General features: G+C 46.5%; 1 pseudogene across 2 annotated transcripts; it reads right to left on the bottom strand.

Annotated features, from left to right (window-relative positions):
• Positions 1 to 1,741: 1,741 nt before the first annotated feature.
• LOC100193589 (Superoxide dismutase pseudogene) lies at positions 1,742 to 5,741 on the bottom strand (annotated as a pseudogene). 2 transcript variants are annotated; one of them, NR_159673.1, is made up of 7 exons: positions 5,489 to 5,741; positions 4,202 to 4,282; positions 3,909 to 4,097; positions 3,572 to 3,645; positions 3,449 to 3,472; positions 3,181 to 3,337; positions 1,742 to 2,445 (listed from the first exon to the last, which is right to left on the bottom strand). The product of NR_159673.1 is annotated as a Superoxide dismutase pseudogene, transcript variant 2 (transcript). The 2 variants fall into 2 exon arrangements; NR_159672.1 differs by lacking the exons at positions 3,449 to 3,472; positions 3,572 to 3,645 and having other exon boundaries at positions 1,786 to 2,445; positions 5,489 to 5,684.
• Positions 5,742 to 21,666: the final 15,925 nt, after the last annotated feature.

A 21,666-nucleotide genomic window follows, 5' to 3' on the forward strand; every position in this document is an offset into this window, starting at 1 on the left:
TCCAATCATACTTGACTCCTTTCTTCAACAATTCAGTCGTTGGCTTGGCAATTCTGGAGAAAACTAGAATGAATCGTCGAGAATACCCTACCAATCCCAGAAAAGTCTAAATCTGTCTCACTGTGGTAGGAGGTTTCCAATCCATCACTTCTTGTACCTTCTCAGGATCAACTGATATCCCATCTTGAGAAATGGTGTGACCCAAAAATTTAATTTCTCTTAGCCAGAAATCACATTTAGACAACTTAGCATATAGACGATGATCCCGCAGTCGTTGAAGCACGATGTGCAGATGCTCAGTATGCTTGTCTTCACTCTTGGAATAGACCAGAATATCATCAATGAAAACCACCACAAATTTGTCCAGCTCTGGCATGAATACTGAGTTCATTAGGTACATGAAATAAGCCGGGGCATTGGTCAGCCCAAAAGACATCACCAAAAACTCATAGAGCCCATATCTGGTAGAGAAAGCCGTCTTCGGAATATCACTGGCACGGATCTTGATTTGATGGTAGCCCGAGCGAAGGTCTATCTTGGAGAACACTTTGGCTCCCACCAACTGATCAAACAAAACATCAATGCGGGGTAGTGGGTATTTGTTCTTGATGGTTACCGCATTGAGAGGGCGGTAATCAACACACATAGGGATGAAAACGGTCGGTAAACACTAAAACCATTACCATTTTCATATTTTTTATCGGAAATGAAATCGAAAACGGTAACTCCGAAAACGGAAACGATATCGGTATTTCGGAAACTTCGGAAACGAAAGTTCGGTACGGAAAATACACCGGTAACGATCGAAATCTAAAATACGATCGGTAAACATATAACATAACAAGCTCACAATACAACAAAGACCAAAAGTTCACAATTTACAAAGATCAAAAGTTCAACCTTTTTGGTGCTCTAATTATGTTAAAAACGTCAACTCAAACAGCTCGACTTTAAAAACAAATACAATATATATAGAGACACACATACATATATATACACATATACTATATATACATATATAAATATTATATATATATATATATATATATATATTATATATAAATATTATATATAAATTATATATATATATATAAATGCACGCACGTTGCTCCGGCCGTCTAAACGTACCACGCACGCAACGTCCACCTTGCAGCCCATTAGCGCACCTTGCAGCCCATTAGCGCAATGTAGCAGAGCGGCAGTAGGGAGCGTTGCGTCAGCTTAGTCCCACCTCGCTTAGTAAACTGCACGGTGCACAAATTCTTCTATATAAATACATACCCTATCGCAGTCAATTACCAAAGTTCAGACCAGCACGAGACCGACGGCTTGGGCCAGAGTGAAAATGTGGGCTTTGGCCCGCTTATCTTGTTTTTAATTTTAAATTTCGGAAAATTCCGAATTATATATTCGGTAAATTCCGGTTAAATTCGGTAACCGGAGGAAACGGTCGACCTACGGTTGGTTGCTAAAACGACCTTCAGCGACCTACGGTTGGTCGCTAAAAACTTTTAGCGACCCATAAAGATGGTCGCTGTAAGTGCCGTCGCTAAAGGCTTTAGCGACCGACATCTTTTTAGCGACCGACCGTCCGTTGCTAATATTGTATATTTAGCGACCAACCGTGAGTTGTTGTACTATAGATTTAGCAACCAACCGTAAGTCGTCATACTATACATTTAGCAACCAACAGAAAGTCGCCCTTTTTATAGTTGTTATTAATAATAATATACATTTAATTAAGCACCACAAATCACAGATTTTTATACACAAATCATAAAGACATACACAGTTAATCAATATACACAAACACAATTATATATTCACAAAAGCATCAGAATTATAATATCATTCACAACTAGATCATTTACAGATAGCTAGCTAGATCATTCACAAAATCTCCAGAGCTAACCTAATGCTTCAAGCAGTTCAAAAGCCTTCAGACAACCACTCCAGCTTCTTGTATCCTCCTGTTTTAAGGTACAAGCTTTCTTTGTCCAGAACACCCTAGAAAAACAATCGTCGTGTAGTGCTCAACCAGTAAAACAAGAATATCGTTCCGTTCCATTCTGTGTTCCGCTACAACAGAACACTAGCATGATGAAGTTATGAAAACACAGAACCAGGATTATTCTAACAACACTACAGACATAATAGCCGTCTAGAGAAAGCACCATGGCTTCAAAGCCCAAGTTGGATCACTGCCTTACTGCCAACTCCAGAATCTACCAGCTCCATAGCTTCTAGAGTTGTTTTGTTGCATGTCTTCAAACTGGATGCTGACTAGTGATTTCCTTGTAGCAATATCCAAGGGCAATGGTGAAATCCCAGCAGCTTATCTTGGCGTATATGACATTGGGGTGATAAGCATTTCTTGTGAGACATGAGATTTTCCAACTCTCTGGCTCCTCCAGCAGGATTTGATCCGATGTATCCGAAGAATGCCTATTCAGTGGATGGAAAACAAGGGATCAAACTCGTAAAAATTGCACACTGAATAACATGATAGAAGATATAAATGTTTGCTTTTAGATGAGGTGACAAAAGGGAAGATAACTGGACCATTAGCCATCCTCTGTGGGCTTGAGTGTAGTGGATGCAAGAACATCGCATCAACTAGCTAAAGGTAGTTAATACATGGGCATCCAAACAAGCCCTAAGTATAGTGGATGCAAGAACTAGCTAAAGGTAGGATGCTTTTTTTGTTTTATTTAGTTTGTGAGGGACTGGATGCTTTATAGCAGCATTCCTTGCCAATAAAGATCAACCAAGTGCTACTAATGTGACAGCGACAGCCTCTAATTGTCATCTCAGTTCAGTGGCAGGTTAAGCCTTGGGCACGCACGACTCCCTGGCCTTAGCTAAAATAGAAAAAAGAAAACCTTTACATAAAACCTCCATGTAACCTGAAATCTCATGGTGCATGAACATCAATCTCAATACTAGTATTATGTTTTCCCATGTACTAATTTTCCAAGAAAAAGTTTTGTTGTACCATGAGAGAGCACTACAAACCTATGAATATGAATTGAATTTCCATTAATTTCTACTATTAAAGGTTACTCAATAGCTGGGAAAAAAGCACAAAGAAACTAAATAGTGTCCCTGTTTCCTGCATTGAAGTACGTGATTAAGATATATATGTGCTAGGTGCAATGCATCAAAGTACTGAATTATTACCTCATTATGATAACTAGGGTGTATCTGTAGCTCAAGCCTCTAGGATATTTGGCTCACCAAGGTTCACAAAAGACTCTGCACGCATCATGCGTAGAGTGACAGTATGCCAAGAGACAAGATGGTCCATGAAGTTTGTGACATATGTTAGCTTATCATCCTGAAAAGTTGACAAACAAAGAACCATAGAAGTTTTCTGCTAAGCTATAACTAACTTGTCAAAATTCAAAATTAAGTGTTAAGGACCAAAAAAGAGAACTGGAACACACACCTTGTAGTCTAAGTAGTAAGCGTGCTGGAGATAAAAGAAGAGTCAATATTTGGCACGAAATAAAATTTTAGAAAACATTTTAGAAAACACAAAAAAAGGAAAAAGGGAGTCTAGTAAACATACAATGTCACCAAAAGCAAGTGGGGAGATAGCATTTCGTGTATGAACAACCAAAAGCTTTCTCTCATTTCTCTTCACTGCAACAAATATTCAATGGAATATAAACTGAACTTATAAACTTGCTATAGAAAGAGCAATTCAGGAAATCAGTAGCTTGAATCAGTGGTGCCTGTACTTCAGAAAAAATAGAAAGAAACTCACAGACAAGCCAAACCCAACCATCCTATTATTGGCGAAAGCACAAATTGCATTATTTTTCTTTTTGAAAGAAAACAAATGACAGGAAGAAGATGGTCAGTGCAAGCAAAATATAATGAATGGGGTATCATAAACGAGTTACCTGTGCTGTGTTGTTATATTCTGGTAATGGATTGTCATTGTTATAAGCTTCTTTTATCAGATCCTCCAGAGTGTATCCATACAGAGGGCTGGTAGCCAGCTGATTATTCAAGCCATCCATGTAATCTTGATGGTGCTTACCCCAGTGAAGTTCAACTGTCCTCTTGCTCATATAAGGTTCCAGAGCATCCTGAACGCCGTACCACAAAACAAAGGTACACAAAGTTTAAATAAGGGCATTCCTTTAATGGCAGCACGCAAATCTTTGTGACTGGAGTCAACAGGCTTACATACCAGTTTATATGGCGGGGTTGTGAGACCGTAATAGGACACATTTGAAAATCTTCGAGATAGGCCACCCTGCCTCTGTATTTTCTGCAATAAACATCAGGCACAAACAGCATACAATCTCAAAACATAAGTCTGCACAGCAATTTCATTGATTTCACAGCTTTAAGATTTGTGAAAAGTGAGCAAACGCTCAAACAAACTGGGCCTTAAACCAGCAATATCAATTCAAGGCCAAGCATGCTCATTGAATAATGAAAAGTGCAATTTAGCCTCGTAAAAAGCTAAGGTCATATGAGCAAGTTAGGACATGTTTGGATGAGCTCAATTCTAATTGATCAATAAAAATACAATTCAATGGAATTCCTTACGGCTAGTTACTAGTTGGGCTAAAAATTAGCTAAGGTTGTCTAGCTAGTTGGCTAATAGCTAGTTAAAAACTTGACTAAAAAAACTCACCTATTAGCCCTTCTGTTTAGATGCGCTAAAGTTAATTTATATCCAGTTAACAATTTTATCAAACACGCCCTTAGGCAGTCTCTTAAGAAGGAAAAGTCAGCTAACTTGGTAGTCAAAATGACGTTAGTTTCCAAGTGACATAAGTGAGAGACTGAGAGTTCCTAAGCATGTGAAACACACGTAGAACATGTGGATCCTTATGCTAAAGCATTAGAATAGATAGGCAGCCCGGCAAGCCTCCGGAACACCACAGCTAACGGCAGAAACATCCCAGACCGCTCCATACGTGTCACTCTGCCCAGTCGCCGTGAAGCGCCATGGCGGGCAGCGTACTGGGTTCTGGGTGGGGGCACAGGGGGCAGCGACCACAGTAGGAGTGGCTTCGCCTCTCGCAAAATCAAAACGAACAGGAATGCAGCGAGAAGGGGTAGAAAAAGAAGGGGGTGTAGTAGAGGGTCCCACAGGATTCAGAACGAACGGCATTCAGAATGAAACGGAATGATATTCTTGTTTTGCCAAGATCATGAATTTGGTGCGTAGAGAGAACTGAATAATCTGGAGTTTTTTTTGTCAGTCGGACCTGAGACAGCACGACAAGGAAAGAGCAATAGAGCTAGAATGCTTGGACTACGAAGTGTGAAGGAAAGCGACCTGGAGAAAATACCCCATAGCTGGATGTAGCCTAGAATGATCTGAATGCTGGAGGACATTATCAGTGCCCCCTGTATGGCCTTCATGGTCTCCAGGAACCTCTGCTCAACTACAGATGGGGAAAAAAACTTGCAAACTCCATGAACCTCTGCTCTCGGAGCTGTAAGGGCAGGAGGCCGGTACCTTGCCGCTCCCAGAGGGGCGGATGGCGATCTCTGCGTAGCCCATGGTCGGCGATCTCTGTGAAGCACGTACAGGGCCTCCAAACTTCAGCGCCGATGACCTAGGCGTCACTGAGCACGTGGCGGCGGTGAAGGGAGGTGGTCGGAGACCATCCCCTAGGGCGAGGCGCCCTGGTGGAGCGGGCGGAGCACGGGCGACTGCAGGGACGGGGGCGAGTGGGCGACGACGGCGATGTTGGGAGGAGACAGGGACGGCGTGGGAGGGAGAGTTAGGTAGATGGGCCCTAGTGGGCCTTAGGGTTAGGGAGGGTTTTCTTTTCTTTTTTTATTTCGAAATGCATTTTTAAATTAATCAAAAATTGATAAAAAAATTACCAAATAAATAATAGACATTTGAATAAATTATTACGAATGCAAATAAATAACAAACATTTGAAACGACTTTCAACTCGAATCTAATATCATATAAGCACAAAGAACACAATTGCATATTATAGTCATGTCCATACATAAACAAACCATGAAATAAATATACAAGCAATATTAAAAAGAAATAAATCACCATGCAATTTAGCGATTAATGTTTACTTGTTTTAATTAATTTTTAGTCACTAACATCTACAGGTACGTTCAGGCTATAAGATTTGATAGTGATCCTTGCTCTATAGCGACCCACCGCTAGTCCCCGACGACATCTATAGCGACCAACCATAAGTTGTTAAATTTTTAGACTTTTAGCGACCAACCGACCGTTGCTACAAAAGGATTTAGCGACTGACCGTTGGTCCTTAACCTTTAGCAACCAACAGTTGGTACCTAATAAGGGTCGCTAAAGATCAACCGTCGTGTAGTGCATCCTCACACTTCTGGCTCCAATCATACTTGACTCCTTTCTTCAACAATTCAGTCGTTGGCTTGGCAATTCTGGAGAAAACTAGAATGAATCGTCGAGAATACCCTACCAATCCCAGAAAAGTCTGAATCTGTCTCACTGTGGTAGGAGGTTTCCAATCCATCACTTCTTGTACCTTCTCAGGATCAACTGATATCCCATCTTGAGAAATGGTGTGACCCAAAAATTTAATTTCTCTTAGCCAGAAATCACATTTAGACAACTTAGCATATAGACGATGATCCCGCAGTCGTTGAAGCACGATGTGCAGATGCTCAGTATGCTCGTCTTCACTCTTGGAATAGACCAGAATATCATCAATGAAAACCACCACAAATTTGTCCAGCTCTGGCATGAATACTGAGTTCATTAGGTACATGAAATAAGCCGGGGCATTGGTCAGCCCAAAAGACATCACCAAAAACTCATAGAGCCCATATCTGGTAGAGAAAGCCGTCTTCGGAATATCACTGGCACGGATCTTGATTTGATGGTAGCCCGAGCGAAGGTCTATCTTGGAGAACACTTTGGCTCCCACCAACTGATCAAACAAAACATCAATGCGGGGTAGTGGGTATTTGTTCTTGATGGTTACCGCATTGAGAGGGCGGTAATCAACACACATAGGGATGAAAACGGTCGGTAAACACTAAAACCATTACCATTTTCATATTTTTTATCGGAAATGAAATCGAAAACGGTAACTCCGAAAACGGAAACGATATCGGTATTTCGGAAACTTCGGAAACGAAAGTTCGGTACGGAAAATACACCGGTAACGATCGAAATCTAAAATACGATCGGTAAACATATAACATAACAAGCTCACAATACAACAAAGACCAAAAGTTCACAATTTACAAAGATCAAAAGTTCAACCTTTTTGGTGCTCTAATTATGTTAAAAACGTCAACTCAAACAGCTCGACTTTAAAAACAAATACAATATATATAGAGACACACATACATATATATACACATATACTATATATACATATATAAATATTATATATATATATATATTATATATAAATATTATATATAAATTATATATATATATATATATATATATATATATATATATATATATATATATATATATATAAACGCACGCACGTTGCTCCGGCCGTCTAAACGTACCACGCACGCAACGTCCACCTTGCAGCCCATTAGCGCAATGTAGCAGAGCGGCAGTAGGGAGCGTTGCGTCAGCTTAGTCCCACCTCGCTTAGTAAACTGCACGGTGCACAAATTCTTCTATATAAATACATACCCTATCGCAGTCAATTACCAAAGTTCAGACCAGCACGAGACCGACGGCTTGGGCCAGAGTGAAAATGTGGGCTTTGGCCCGCTTATCTTGTTTTTAATTTTAAATTTCGGAAAATTCCGAATTATATATTCGGTAAATTCCGGTTAAATTCGGTAACCGGAGGAAACGGTCGGCAAAATGCCAAACCGGTTTCGATACCGATATAAAATTCCGACAACCGATACCGTTTTCGAAAATACCATTACCGCTGAATTCGGTCGGATAAAAATCGAAAACGGTTTTCGGAAAACCGAAAAATTCTGAAACCGTTTTCATCCCTAAACACACATTCTCAAACTCTCATCCTTTTTCTTCACAAATAGGACCGGACATCCCCATGGTGAAGTACTTGGGCCAATGAACCCCTTGTCCAACAACTCTTGTAGTTGCTTTTTCAATTCTGCTAATTCCGCTGGAGGCATCCTATAAGGTTTCTTGGATATGGGAGCAGTCCCAGGCTGCAATTCAATCGTGAACTCTATATCTCTATCAGGTGGCATCCCTGGCAATTCATCTGGAAAAACATCTGGGTAGTCACAGACTACGGGGATCTTCTCAACATGTGACTCTATCATGGTGAAGGCACAGGAACGGGTACATCCCTGGTCGGGTAGGTATAAGGTGATCTCGCCATCCAGTGGGGAGTGGATTTCTATGGCTCTGGCTGCGACATCAATCACCGCGTGGTGTCACGATAACCAACCAGTCCCTAGGATGATATCCACACTATCAAATCCCATTATCAAGAGAGTGGTTTTAAATATGAAACTACCCAACTTAATTGGTATGTGTCTATTGATCTGATAGGTGGCAACCCTGCCTCTGGGTGTAGAAATTGTGATACCCCCATTAGTGTGGTGAAAAGGTAACTGACACTTGATGCTAAATTTGGTACTGATAAAACTGCGTGATGCACCAGAGTCAAAAAGAATAATTGCGGGGTAATTCAAAACTGAAAAGATACCAGTCAAGACGGGTGTTCCCTCTGGAATATCAACCATGGTGGTGAAGTTCAGCCTGCCCTGCCTCACTTGCACCTTCTGTCTCTTGCCTTGATTCTGGTTGGCATTTTGTCCCTGCCTCTGCTGGTTTCTGGGGCAATTCTTGGCATAATGCCCAGTGTTACCACAAGTGAAACACTTGTTGTCATTGGCCTGGCGGTACTGCTGCTGCTATTGATTGTTCCTCTGCACTGGAAACTGGGTGCGGTTGGGTGCCTGCTGCTGCTGCTGTGGTCGGATCACCCAACGTCCTTGCTGCTGCTGAGGTCCTCTGTTCTGAGTGTCAGACACGATCCTGAAGCGCTGTGGCTGAGCTGAAGGTCCTGCCACAGGGGTCTTCCTCTTCTTCTCTGCCTGACGAGCTCTGATACAGTCCTCCTGAGAAATGGCCATGTTGACTAACTCATTATAGCTGTTGGCCCTGACTATGTTGAGACGGTCACGGAGCTTAGTGTTGAGCCCCCTCCTGAACCTGTCTCTCTTCTTCTCGTCAGTGTCTGCATGATATCCAACATACTGGCACAGGTCATTAAAGGCCTAAGCATACTGTAACATTGTCCGGTTTCCCTGAGTGAGTGCCAGAAACTCATTGAGCTTGCGGTCCATAATGCCTGCTGGTATATGGTGCCCCCTAAAAGCTGCCTTGAACTCTCTCCATTCCACCTCATGGTCAGCCGGCTGCATAGCAAGATAGTGGTCCCACCATGTCCGGGCGGGTCCGCGAAGCTGCTGGGTGGCGAACCTGACCTTAGTCACCTCTAAACAAATTCCATGGAGTAGCGGGAATTTGGATTCCACTACCCTCAGCCATACATCAGCATCAAGTGGGTCCTCGACCCTGGTGAACAACGGTGGCTGAGTACTGAGGAACTCCTGGTAAGTGGCTGCGGCCGGGTGACGCTGATGGTCACCACCACCATAGTGGTGAGGTGGCGGCTGACACTGAGCTAGCTGTCACAAGATCTCGTTCTGTTGAGCCATCAACTCTTGTAGAGTAGGAGGCGGTTGCGGTGGTGGAGGAACACGCTCATTCTGACCACGACGCGCTCTTCCTACCATCTAAAAAATCATATATATTCTCAATATTACATTTTTGAGGTTCAAGGTTCAATTGTGGTGAAAGAGTCAAAAAGGGTAAAACCCACATATTCTTGCATGCTATAAAAGATTTCACATGGCATAAACTTCTCTTCTTAAATTAAGACTGACACCATTCATCAACCATGCTCCCAAAAGAGTTTGTCGTGATTACATCAATGACCCAAAAGACTCAACTCTATCTAGCCTAGTACCCCAAGGGTGCAAAAGCTAAGCTAGCTTCAAGGAGTTCTACCATCACAGACTTCTAACTCTATCCCTGCGACCTAGTGAGCAAACGAGGCAACGCTCGACTCAGGGGAAGGTGGTCTCCCTGAGCCAGCAGTGTCCAAGCTGGAGGCAGGCTCCTCTCCTCCCTCGATATTGGCATCCTCGTTGGCCTCCATGTCCTGGATCTCCTGGTGATGCATATCCAGATGCTGGTTAGCCTCCGCAAGTTGCTGCTGAGTGTTGATAAGCTGATCCTCGAGAACCTTGATGGTGTTCTCCCTCGTTCCCACTAGCTCCTCAAGCTCTTGGATCTCATTTGACAATTGTTCCACCTGTAGGTATTTTTCCACCATCTCAGTGGACAAGTCAACCACAAGTTCCTCTCTGTTATCCAAAGTGATCTTGGTTGCCTCCAACAATGCCATTAGATGGGACATTGCCTCTCCACGCATCACTTGCAAACGATACAGGGCATTCGTGCACCGCACCGTCAAGTGAGCAGTCTGACCTGGGTAGATAGCCCAGATATCATTAGCATGCTCCACTCGGTCCTTCCACATTGGGTCGTCCTCCTTCTCCGCGGGGAACAAGCCAATGGGGTGAGTGGACAGCTCCAAGGGGTGGAATCCGCAGAAGGTGGTCAGTCCGTGAAGAGCCATGGCTTCCATAGTGTCCTCAGCCCTGTATCCAAAAGACTCAGAGTCCAGCGAACGCTAGCCCGGTTGTAGGGGATGAGGCTCCAGGGTCATCCTCACCCTACAGCGGGGCACTCGGTGCTTCTCGAACAACTGCACCACGTACTGGGGAGGTGTCGTGTAACCAGCTCCCTGAAGTACCTCCCACAAAATGCGGGGGAAACCCTCTCGTGCAAGTCTGTCAGTGTGGGACTGTGCATTCCCTTCGTCCGATGATCCGTGAGAAGTCATCTGTGTATGGTTAAGCGTAAGTAAAAGAAAAAGAAGTATAAAATGAAAAGGGATCGCAACTCAGCCTCTTTATAACTACGACAATGGTACGGGGTACTTAATTGTCATCATTGTATATTTAAGTTCTTACCTGATTATTAACTAGTTTAATTAAGAATGCATGCATGCTCATCCTAAACGACCTCACATCAACTTAGAGGGAATAGGAAGGAACTCCCATCCCTTATAGTAGCCTGTAGGGCTTACTTAATTAGCCACCTAGCTACCCCTCTATCATCCTAAGGCTTCACGTCCTAGGTCTATCCTTATCGCCCTGACAATCTATCCAACATTTGTTTCTAACCAGTTTTACTTTGAAAAAGGATGGTATTTATAGTTTATTGATTCCTCTGTGGTGGCACGAGCTCTGATACCAGCTGTGGCGGAACTACCCAAATTATTCCGACTTAAGTGCCTAAGTCCCGCCTTAGAGGCTTGTAATACCCAAATTGTAATTGTTATGAGATAATGAAAAAGGGGACATAATTTCACTTCATCGACATGTGAGTTTGACTTTTATGCATCATCACATGTGAACACCATCTTTAAAAACAAATAAAAATATATACTACTAAATTATGCATCATGCTGGATATTGTTTTTGTGTGTGCATTTTGTGATAAGGAATATAGTAAAAAAAAGGGTCCAAAGTGGAATTCAAAACTTAAAAGAGATTCAAAAATTTAGAAAAGAGAAGCAAATAAATATTATGTGATATAGAAATATAAATAATATATAAATATATCTCCAAATGGGAATTTTCATGGCACAATATAATCTAAGGATAAATTTGTCACAAGTTTGAATTGAAACTAGAATTTAAATTTGAATTTGGAAAAGAGGGAAAGGAAAAATGAAAATATAAAAGAAAAAGTAGAACTGTGCAGTTTGGGCCTAAGCTTCTCTATTCCGGCCCATTCCCCCCCCCCTCACCTCGCCAGCCCACCATTCTCCCTGACGCTGGCAACAATGCCCCACTGCCCAACACCCCACCACGCGCGCTCCTGTGGCCACTGAACGGTGGGACCCGCGGGTTGGGCGCTTGACGTTGTGCGCGCGATGACAATGACATATGGGGCCCGCTATGTCGGATTCGTCCCGACCGTGGAGATCCTGGCGAACACGCGATTCCCTGGCCGGTCTTCTTCTCCAATGGTTACGCCTGGACCGATTCTCTCGCCGGGAATTTTGCCCCTCGCATCTAGCTCGGGTCGTTCGTCACGTGAACCTCCACTCCGCGCCGTATCGCTGCCAGCGGGACCGTGCGGTTAGGCCTGTCTTCCCCGCAGGCCGTTCAGAAACAGACCCCCGCGCATCGCGCGCTCCATTGACCGACCTCCTCTCCAACTCGGATTCAGCCTTGGGTATAAAACCGTGCCCTCCTCTCGTACATCCGTACCTTGGGCACCCACACCTTCGATTGTGCCGCCAGGGACGAGCAAGGCTTGTCGCCAAACAAAAGACGGAGCGCCACCGCGGGATCGAGCTTCCCCTGCGACCGGGATATCGAGGTATGCATCGGGCTTTTCTTGAAGATCGATAGGAGGTATGTGATAGCGTGCCGCGTAGAAACCCTGGCGGGCGCCTCCGGAATTTCTCACCGGAGAAGCTCCGGCCGCCATAAACCACACAACACCGTGTGCCGGGTTCCGGGTTGCCTCACCACCGGCACTGGAACTAGGTTGGAGTTAGCGCTCTACTGTGCGTTGCATAGAGCTATTAGGTGGGGGTCGGTGTCACACCCGGTTTTAGAAGGCAAACCGAATGCGAACCATGTACGTGCCAGGATCAGTTATTCACGTACACAGCAGTTACATAATATGGACATCATCACACAGTGCTCAAAATAGTATTAATAAGGGAAATAGTCGATTACATCATACGTCTGAGACGTCCATATAGTTCTTACAATAAATCAAAGTGCGGAAAAGAAACGTAGATAACGCGGCCTTCACAGGCAGCCGACTGGGGGGTTGCCGCTAACCCACACCTAGAACTCGTCGTAGTCTTGGAACTCCTGGAAGTCTCCTTCCACAGCTTCATCTTCGCCTGAGCAGTGGTTGCAATGCTGACAACCTGGGGATGGGGGGGGGTTTGGTGTGTAGAGCAAGGGTGAGTACACATCAACATACTCAGCAAGTATCCTGTTTGGCTGTAGTGGACTAGCTGTATGTGGGGATAAGTCAAGCAGTTGCTTTTAGTTGGTCAGATTATTACTTACTAGTAGAAAGCCAAGTTTTAGCATTAACCCAAGTTATTAACCCAAACGTACTCCTTTCCAAACGGAAAGAGTACCACTTACCAGCACCATAATCATAATCAAAACCATCAATCTCATATCCACCTGTACCAAAGTATCTCTGATCAAGTACCACTAATCACTGGAGCTCCCTTGGCCGCTCATAACCGTGAGCACGGCTGATATATCAGTTTTCAAACACACTGCAGAGGTTGTGCACTTTACCCACAAGCCGTGATTCCCATTCTGCCCGGAGAGAGCTACTCCCCATTGACCACTACCTAGGTGGCCTAGCAGGGCATCACTACGTAGCCTTTACAAAGATTCCCCGGGGCTGTAGCCACCCGTTAGGTTTCCTAAATGCACCGCACTCCTCCCCAAGGGGCGGACCCAAACTTGGCAGAGCGAGCCGCATACACCGAGCCCCATTGACGGCACGACGGCTAAGTGAACTACACCCCTGATCCTCTAATTATTCAGCTAAGGGCACCCCATTCCACCCTCATGGTTGCACTGTTTTCCCGGGCGGTCATCCATAGAACAGGTCCTTACGGAGAGGCACTCGAGAAACCGCTCGAGCCCCCTTGAAGACCACAAGTATCACATCATCATAAGAGAAGGGAAAACAGCGTATCATAGATAATCTCATCATGTTCATTGATTAGAGTTTGAGCAATAGCATAAAGCTAAACAGTAATAATCCAACCCAGATAGGTAAACAAGGACATGGATAACAAAAGCTAGTCAATCCTTAGGCATAAATGTGTAAGGCGGGAGGTGAATTAAATAATGAATAGGACATAGATAGGTCAAGGGACACTTGCCTCCACCAACCGACTGCTGCTCAGGGGCTTCTCCTGCGAATTCCTCGGGCTCTTCGACCGGATCGTTCTCTATGCGAGCGCAAACATACATACATCCATATATTTAATACAAAAGAACAGTACACCATACAAGGGAACAAATAAAGTGAGTATGCATCAAGTATGACATTTGATATCGCATTTATTATGATTAAAAAGAAACGGGAAAGGGTCTCGCAGGGGGTTAAATCTTATGCACTAACGATCAATTACAATTGGTTCTTAACAAAAGAACTCTGTTATATGCACTAATGGAAACCTATTCATTTTAAGTTGATCAACATCGCACGAGATAAACAATTAACTACATGAATCAATTAGTATAACGGAATTTTAAATTAAACTTCCTATTTCAATGGCATGAACAATGATTAACCTACCTAAAATAAAGTAACTAGGATCACAGAAAGTAAATAAAATAAAATAAAAAAATAAAAAAAACAGAGGGGGGCGGTTGAACCGGCCCTAGGGGCGGTTGAACCGGCCCTAGGCAGGGCGGCCGAGCTGGGGCGGGCGCGCGGGGGAGGGCGGCTGAGCCGGCCGAACCGGCGGCCAGGGCGGCTGAGCCGGGGACGCGCAGGGGGGGCGGCCGGGCTGGCCAGGACGGCCGAGCCGGCCGAGCGGCCAGGGGGCGCGGCCAGGGCGCGCGCGGCCAAGGGCCAGGCGGACGCGCGGCCAGGGCGGCCAGGCGGCCAAGGGCCAGGCGGCCAGGCGGCCAGGCGGCCGGACGGCTGGGCGGTTGGGCCAGGGAGGGAGAGGAGGGGAGAGGGGAGAGGGAGAGGGAGAGGGGGGGCTCACCGGCGTTGGGGAGCGACGGCGAGGGGCGGCCGGCAGTAGGGGGCGGCCGAGGGCGGCGGCGGCGGCTTAGGGCAGGGGCGGGTAGGGGCGGCGACGGCTTAGGGTGGGGGAGAGAAAATGAGAGGGAGAGGGAGAGGGTTTGGGGAAAAAGGGAGATAGGGGGCGGCTGGGCTTGCCAAGGCCCAAGAGGGGGCGCCAGGGGCGGCTGGGCCGGCCGGGGTCGGCCCACGGCGCGGGAGAGAGAGAAAAAGAGGAGAGAGAAAGAGAGAGAAAAAGAAAGAAAAGATCTTCTCCTCATTTTCGAAATCCGATCTTTCTACATGAATGCATTTGCACTTTCAAAGCAATCAAAAGAAATGCAAGGCTCGGCATGGTGCATCAAACAACATAAAGTATTTTGGGTTTTTCTTACACGGGAAATCCAAACCGAATCCCGCTAGAACTTTGGAAAAGGTCAAGGTTTAGCGAGGGAAAAAAGAAAAAGAAAAGGTAACGCCCGAATTTTGGCGAGTAAAGAAAAGAAAAAATTCAACTGCAAAATTCGGGGCGTTACAAACCTATCCCCCTTAAAAGAATCTCGCCCTCGAGATTCAGGGCTGGCTAGCAAAGAGCTCTAGGTACTTGGCCATCAGATCATCTTCACGCTCCCAGGTTGCTTCTTCCTCAGAGTGATGATCCCATCTGACTTTGCACATTCTGATGGTCTTCCTTCGGGTGACTCTATCTGCAATCTCAAGGATCTGAGCTGGCTTCTCAACATAGGTCAAGTCCTCCTGGACTTCCAGACCTTCCACTGGCAACTGCTCTTCTGGCACACGCAAACACTTCTTCAACTGAGACACAAGAAAGACATCATGCACAGCAGATAAATTCTCGGGCAAACTGAGCTGATGATAACCTGACCTTAGATCAATCTTGGAGAACACGCTGGCTCCTCTCAACTGGTCGAACAGATCTTCTATTCTGGGCAAAGGATACTTGTTCTTGATCGTGACTTCATTCAGAGCTCGGTAATCAATACACATCCTTTTGGTGCCATCTTTCTTCTCCACAAATAGGACAGGGGCGGCCCAAGGCGAAGTGCTTGGCCGAATGTAACCTTTCTCTGACAGCTCATCAATCTGCTTCTTAAGCTCAACCAACTCTGGTCCAGATATTCTGTAAGCTCTCTTGAAAATAGGGGCGGTTCCAGGAAGAAGCTCTATAGCAAACTCAACTTTCCGCTCTGGTGGCATACCCGGTAAATCCTTTGGAAAAACATCCGGGAACTCAGACACAACCTTGATACTCTCAATTGGGTCTGCTCCACTGCTATCAACAGCTATCCGATAACAATTTCCTTTCTTTGGCTCAGGCGGGACTAACTCGGTCACCACTTCCTCTCCTAGTGGGGACACCAACTTGATCGTCCTTTTATCACAACTGATAACTGCCTGATACTTATCTAGCCAATTCATCCCTAGGATGACATCTATTCCCTGAGTACCCATTACTATAAGGTTGGCGGGAAACGCTATCCCCCTTATTTCCACACTTATATTTAAACAAATGCTATCAGCTCGAATTCTACCACCGGCTGAGTCAATTTGAATGGGGGTTGACATGGTAGTAATTGGAAGATTATGTGCTTCTACCCATGATGCAGTAATGAAAGAATGCGTTGCTCCAGTATCAAATAACACTTCTGCAATATGGGAGTCGACTGGGAACATACCTACTATCATGCCGGGGGTCTCCTGAACTGCTTCAGCCTCCAAGTGGTTCAGTCTCCCATGATTATAGCGCGGCTGAGAGCGATTGCCTGCTCCAGGCTGAGGCACATTCTGCTTTGCTGGGGCATTGGGGCCTGACTGCTGCTGGGCTGCCTTCTTCGGACATTGCATCACCCAGTGGCCTTGCTCTCCACAGTGGAAACATGCTCTGTTTCCAACCTGAGCTGGTGCTGCCTGAATGTTCTGCTGGGTTGCTGGGGCAGGAAGACGAGGTGCCTGTTGATTCTGCCTTTGAAACTGACCTCCTGACTGATTGCTCTGACGGTTCTGATACTGATGCTGAGGATACTGCCTTTGAAACTGCTGATGCTGCTGAGGTGGACGCTGGTTCTGCCTGAACTGCTGAGATTGATTGCTTGAGAAACGAGGACGGTTGCTGCTTCCAGGCTGGGGTCCACTGATCTTGCGCTTACGATCTTCCATCTCCTTGCGCTTTCTCTCCGTCATGATCGCTCTGTCAATCAGGTGCTGGAATGTTGGGAAGGTGTGATTCATCAGTTGATACTGAAGAGGGTCAACCAAGCCTCTCAGGAAACGGTACTGTCGCTTGGCGTCGGTGTTGACATCTTCAGGAGCATAGCGAGACAATTGCAGAAACTTGTCCCGGTACTCACTGACAGACAATGGCCCTTGCTTGAGAGCCAGGAATTCCTCCTTCTTCACTGTCATCAGACCTGCAGGCACATGGTACTGACGAAAGCTACCTCTGAACTCTTCCCAAGTGATGGCGTCAAGATGGGCATGGGTGGCGAGGTAAGACTCCCACCACGACTGGGCTGCTCCTCTCAACAGACGGGGACCATACAGAACTTTCTCCCTGCCATCGCACTGAGCGGTATGCAACTCCCGCTCCACAGTGCGCAGCCAATCTTCAGCATCCATGGGGTCAGAAGAGTGAGCAAACGTTGGTGGATGACCTCTCATGAATTCAGCACGCTTGTCTCTGGGCATCTGAGGCATCTGAGGCTGAGGTGGAGCCTGCTGCTGCTGCTGAATGGCGGCCAAAGTCTGACCGATGGCCTGAACTGCCTGAGTCTGCATCAGAAACATCTGCTCGATGGACATCGGGGGCGGGGGCGGCAGGTGCTGCTGCTGGGGCACCTCCTCCTGTTGAGCGGCTCGCTCCTGCTGAGCACGGCTTCCTCCTCTGCACCTGTTCTCTGACATCTGCAGAACGCGACCACACATCAGAACTGATCTGGCAAATCTTGCAGCATAAGAAAAGAGCATAGAATTCTCCAACAGCACTGAACAGATGAGCATCTTCACTGATCTCCAACACAGACCACACAGCTTCTCAGATAAAGAGGAGAGTGGAATAAAAGGTTTCCCAACTATATAACTAACTCCATTAACATAATATGTAAACCAAAATGCAGGGGATACCCACACTCTGGTGACAATCATTACAAAGATCCAAACCAAACATAGTTCATCATGACAAACATAAATGCACAGGATATAGCAAACTACCCTGTCTAACTAAGACTAACTAAGACCGAGACTAACGCTAAGACTGAAGCTTCTATGCATATATTTCGTATTAATTACAAGATCCAACTCTAACGATCTATGGTTCTAGAGTTATCTTGGTCTTGCAGGCGGGATTGCCATAAGACTGGTGTCCACGCTGAGGTGAGCGGTACGGGTGCTGAGTCCCGACGGGAGCGGGGGAACCACCATCCAAGTGACGACGTTCCGCGCGCTCAGCCCGCAGCAGGGCGATCTCAGCACGAGCCCTACTCAGCTCATCTAATGCATGGTCCAGCTCCGTGTTTAGCACGGCGGCTAGGTTGACTGTGCTGCTCAACCTAGGATTGCCCTCACCGACAGGTGAGACAATCACGCCTCCTGTGCTGCCAGATGGACGGCGGGGGTAATACTTCAGGTCAAGACCGTCAGCTGCCCCACCGAAAACCGAGCAATAGTGCGAAAGCGCACGCCGTGCAGCATCTTGCATGGCTGCCTCAGCTGAGTCCCGCTCAGAGATAGAATAGTGCTCTGAACAGGCCTCTGCACCCTGGAGACTGTTCTCCGGGCAGCGCACCAAGCAAGTTGCCTCCCAGCGGTCCGGGTAGACCCCGCGACTATGCTGGTAGACCACACAGCGATACTCGACGGACCAAGTATGCCGGTTAAATGCCCGACGTAGCAGGGTGTCGAGCGCATCATGGAAGTGACACCCGCGAGCAGCGTCGCGAGTGATGGGTCGAGCAACCCATCCTTCCGGCTCAGGGTTAGCAGAGAAGTCGGTGTCGTGGCTCGAGCTGTCGTCGCCATCTCCGTCGTCTGGGTCTCCTCCAGCAGCTACTCTAGAAGCTGGGGCGCCCAGTGGTGGTGCAGGGGGCGGCTCCAGAGGAAGCACAGGGGAGCAGCTCCTCACAGACTCTATCTCCTGGTGGAGCGAGAAGGAAGAGCTCTGCTGCTCCTGTCGTCGACGTTCCTGCTCCTCACGCAGGCGGTGGTGCAGTCTCTCCAAGTGGCTGGACTGTCCGGCCACGGGACGGCAAAGCGGACGCTCAGCAAGGCGGGAGGGTAAGAAGGGGATGACTGACTTTCGTGCAGTGTGTCTAAGTCGAGCCATCTACAAAAGACATCACAAGCAAAAGGGTGAGAACAGAATTAATATGACCAGCAAATAATGAATCATAAGTAAATGAAGGATTAGAATAAAACATGATTTTCAGCAAGGTATTATATATAGTAGAACATAGGTTTGGTCGGTAGGACCAACTTTTGAAGGGATATCAAAGTCAAGGCAGAGACAGAGGTCTATAGTCCTTAGAACGACCATTCTACTCTAGGTTAGCGGTCCTACAGTCAGCACGGCTTTGATACCACTTATGTCACACCCGGTTTTAGAAGGCAAACCGAATGCGAACCATGTACGTGCCAGGATCAGTTATTCACGTACACAGCAGTTACATAATATGGACATCATCACACAGTGCTCAAAATAGTATTAATAAGGGAAATAGTCGATTACATCATACGTCTGAGACGTCCATATAGTTCTTACAATAAATCAAAGTGCGGAAAAGAAACGTAGATAACGCGGCCTTCACAGGCAGCCGACTGGGGGGTTGCCGCTAACCCACACCTAGAACTCGTCGTAGTCTTGGAACTCCTGGAAGTCTCCTTCCACAGCTTCATCTTCGCCTGAGCAGTGGTTGCAATGCTGACAACCTGGGGATGGGGGGGTTTGGTGTGTAGAGCAAGGGTGAGTACACATCAACATACTCAGCAAGTATCCTGTTTGGCTGTAGTGGACTAGCTGTATGTGGGGATAAGTCAAGCAGTTGCTTTTAGTTGGTCAGATTATTACTTACTAGTAGAAAGCCAAGTTTTAGCATTAACCCAAGTTATTAACCCAAACGTACTCCTTTCCAAACGGAAAGAGTACCACTTACCAGCACCATAATCATAATCAAAACCATCAATCTCATATCCACCTGTACCAAAGTATCTCTGATCAAGTACCACTAATCACTGGAGCTCCCTTGGCCGCTCATAACCGTGAGCACGGCTGATATATCAGTTTTCAAACACTCTGCAGAGGTTGTGCACTTTACCCACAAGCTGTGATTCCCATTCTGCCCGGAGAGAGCTACTCCCCATTGACCACTACCTAGGTGGCCTAGCAGGGCATCACTACGTAGCCTTTACAAAGATTCCCCGGGGCTGTAGCCACCCGTTAGGTTTCCTAAATGCACCGCACTCCTCCCCAAGGGGCGAACCCAAACTTGGCAGAGCGAGCCGCATACACCGAGCCCCATTGACGGCACGACGGCTAAGTGAACTACACCCCTGATCCTCTAATTATTCAGCTAAGGGCACCCCATTCCACCCTCATGGTTGCACTGTTTTCCCGGGCGGTCATCCATAGAACAGGTCCTTACGGAGAGGCACTCGAGAAACCGCTCGAGCCCCCTTGAAGACCACAAGTATCACATCATCATAAGAGAAGGGAAAACAGCGTATCATAGATAATCTCATCATGTTCATTGATTAGAGTTTGAGCAATAGCATAAAGCTAAACAGTAATAATCCAACCCAGATAGGTAAACAAGGACATGGATAACAAAAGCTAGTCAATCCTTAGGCATAAATGTGTAAGGCGGGAGGTGAATTAAATAATGAATAGGACATAGATAGGTCAAGGGACACTTGCCTCCACCAACCGACTGCTGCTCAGGGGCTTCTCCTGCGAATTCCTCGGGCTCTTCGACCGGATCGTTCTCTATGCGAGCGCAAACATACATACATCCATATATTTAATACAAAAGAACAGTACACCATACAAGGGAACAAATAAAGTGAGTATGCATCAAGTATGACATTTGATATCGCATTTATTATGATTAAAAAGAAACGGGAAAGGGTCTCGCAGGGGGTTAAATCTTATGCACTAACGATCAATTACAATTGGTTCTTAACAAAAGAACTCTGTTATATGCACTAATGGAAACCTATTCATTTTAAGTTGATCAACATCGCACGAGATAAACAATTAACTACATGAATCAATTAGTATAACGGAATTTTAAATTAAACTTCCTATTTCAATGGCATGAACAATGATTAACCTACCTAAAATAAAGTAACTAGGATCACAGAAAGTAAATAAAATAAAATAAAAAAATAAAAAAAACAGAGGGGGGCGGTTGAACCGGCCCTAGGGGCGGTTGAACCGGCCCTAGGCAGGGCGGCCGAGCTGGGGCGGGCGCGCGGGGGAGGGCGGCTGAGCCGGCCGAACCGGCGGCCAGGGCGGCTGAGCCGGGGACGCGCAGGGGGGGGCGGCCGGGCTGGCCAGGACGGCCGAGCCGGCCGAGCGGCCAGGGGGCGCGGCCAGGGCGCGCGCGGCCAGGGCGGCCAGGCGGCCAAGGGCCAGGCGGCCGGACGGCTGGGCGGTTGGGCCAGGGAGGGAGAGGAGGGGAGAGGGGAGAGGGAGAGGGAGAGGGGGGGGGCTCACCGGCGTTGGGGAGCGACGGCGAGGGGCGGCCGGCAGTAGGGGGCGGCCGAGGGCGGCG

The sequence above is a fragment of the Zea mays genome, chromosome 10 (assembly GCF_902167145.1).
Source record: "Zea mays cultivar B73 chromosome 10, Zm-B73-REFERENCE-NAM-5.0, whole genome shotgun sequence".
Taxonomy (NCBI): Eukaryota; Viridiplantae; Streptophyta; class Magnoliopsida; order Poales; family Poaceae; genus Zea; species Zea mays.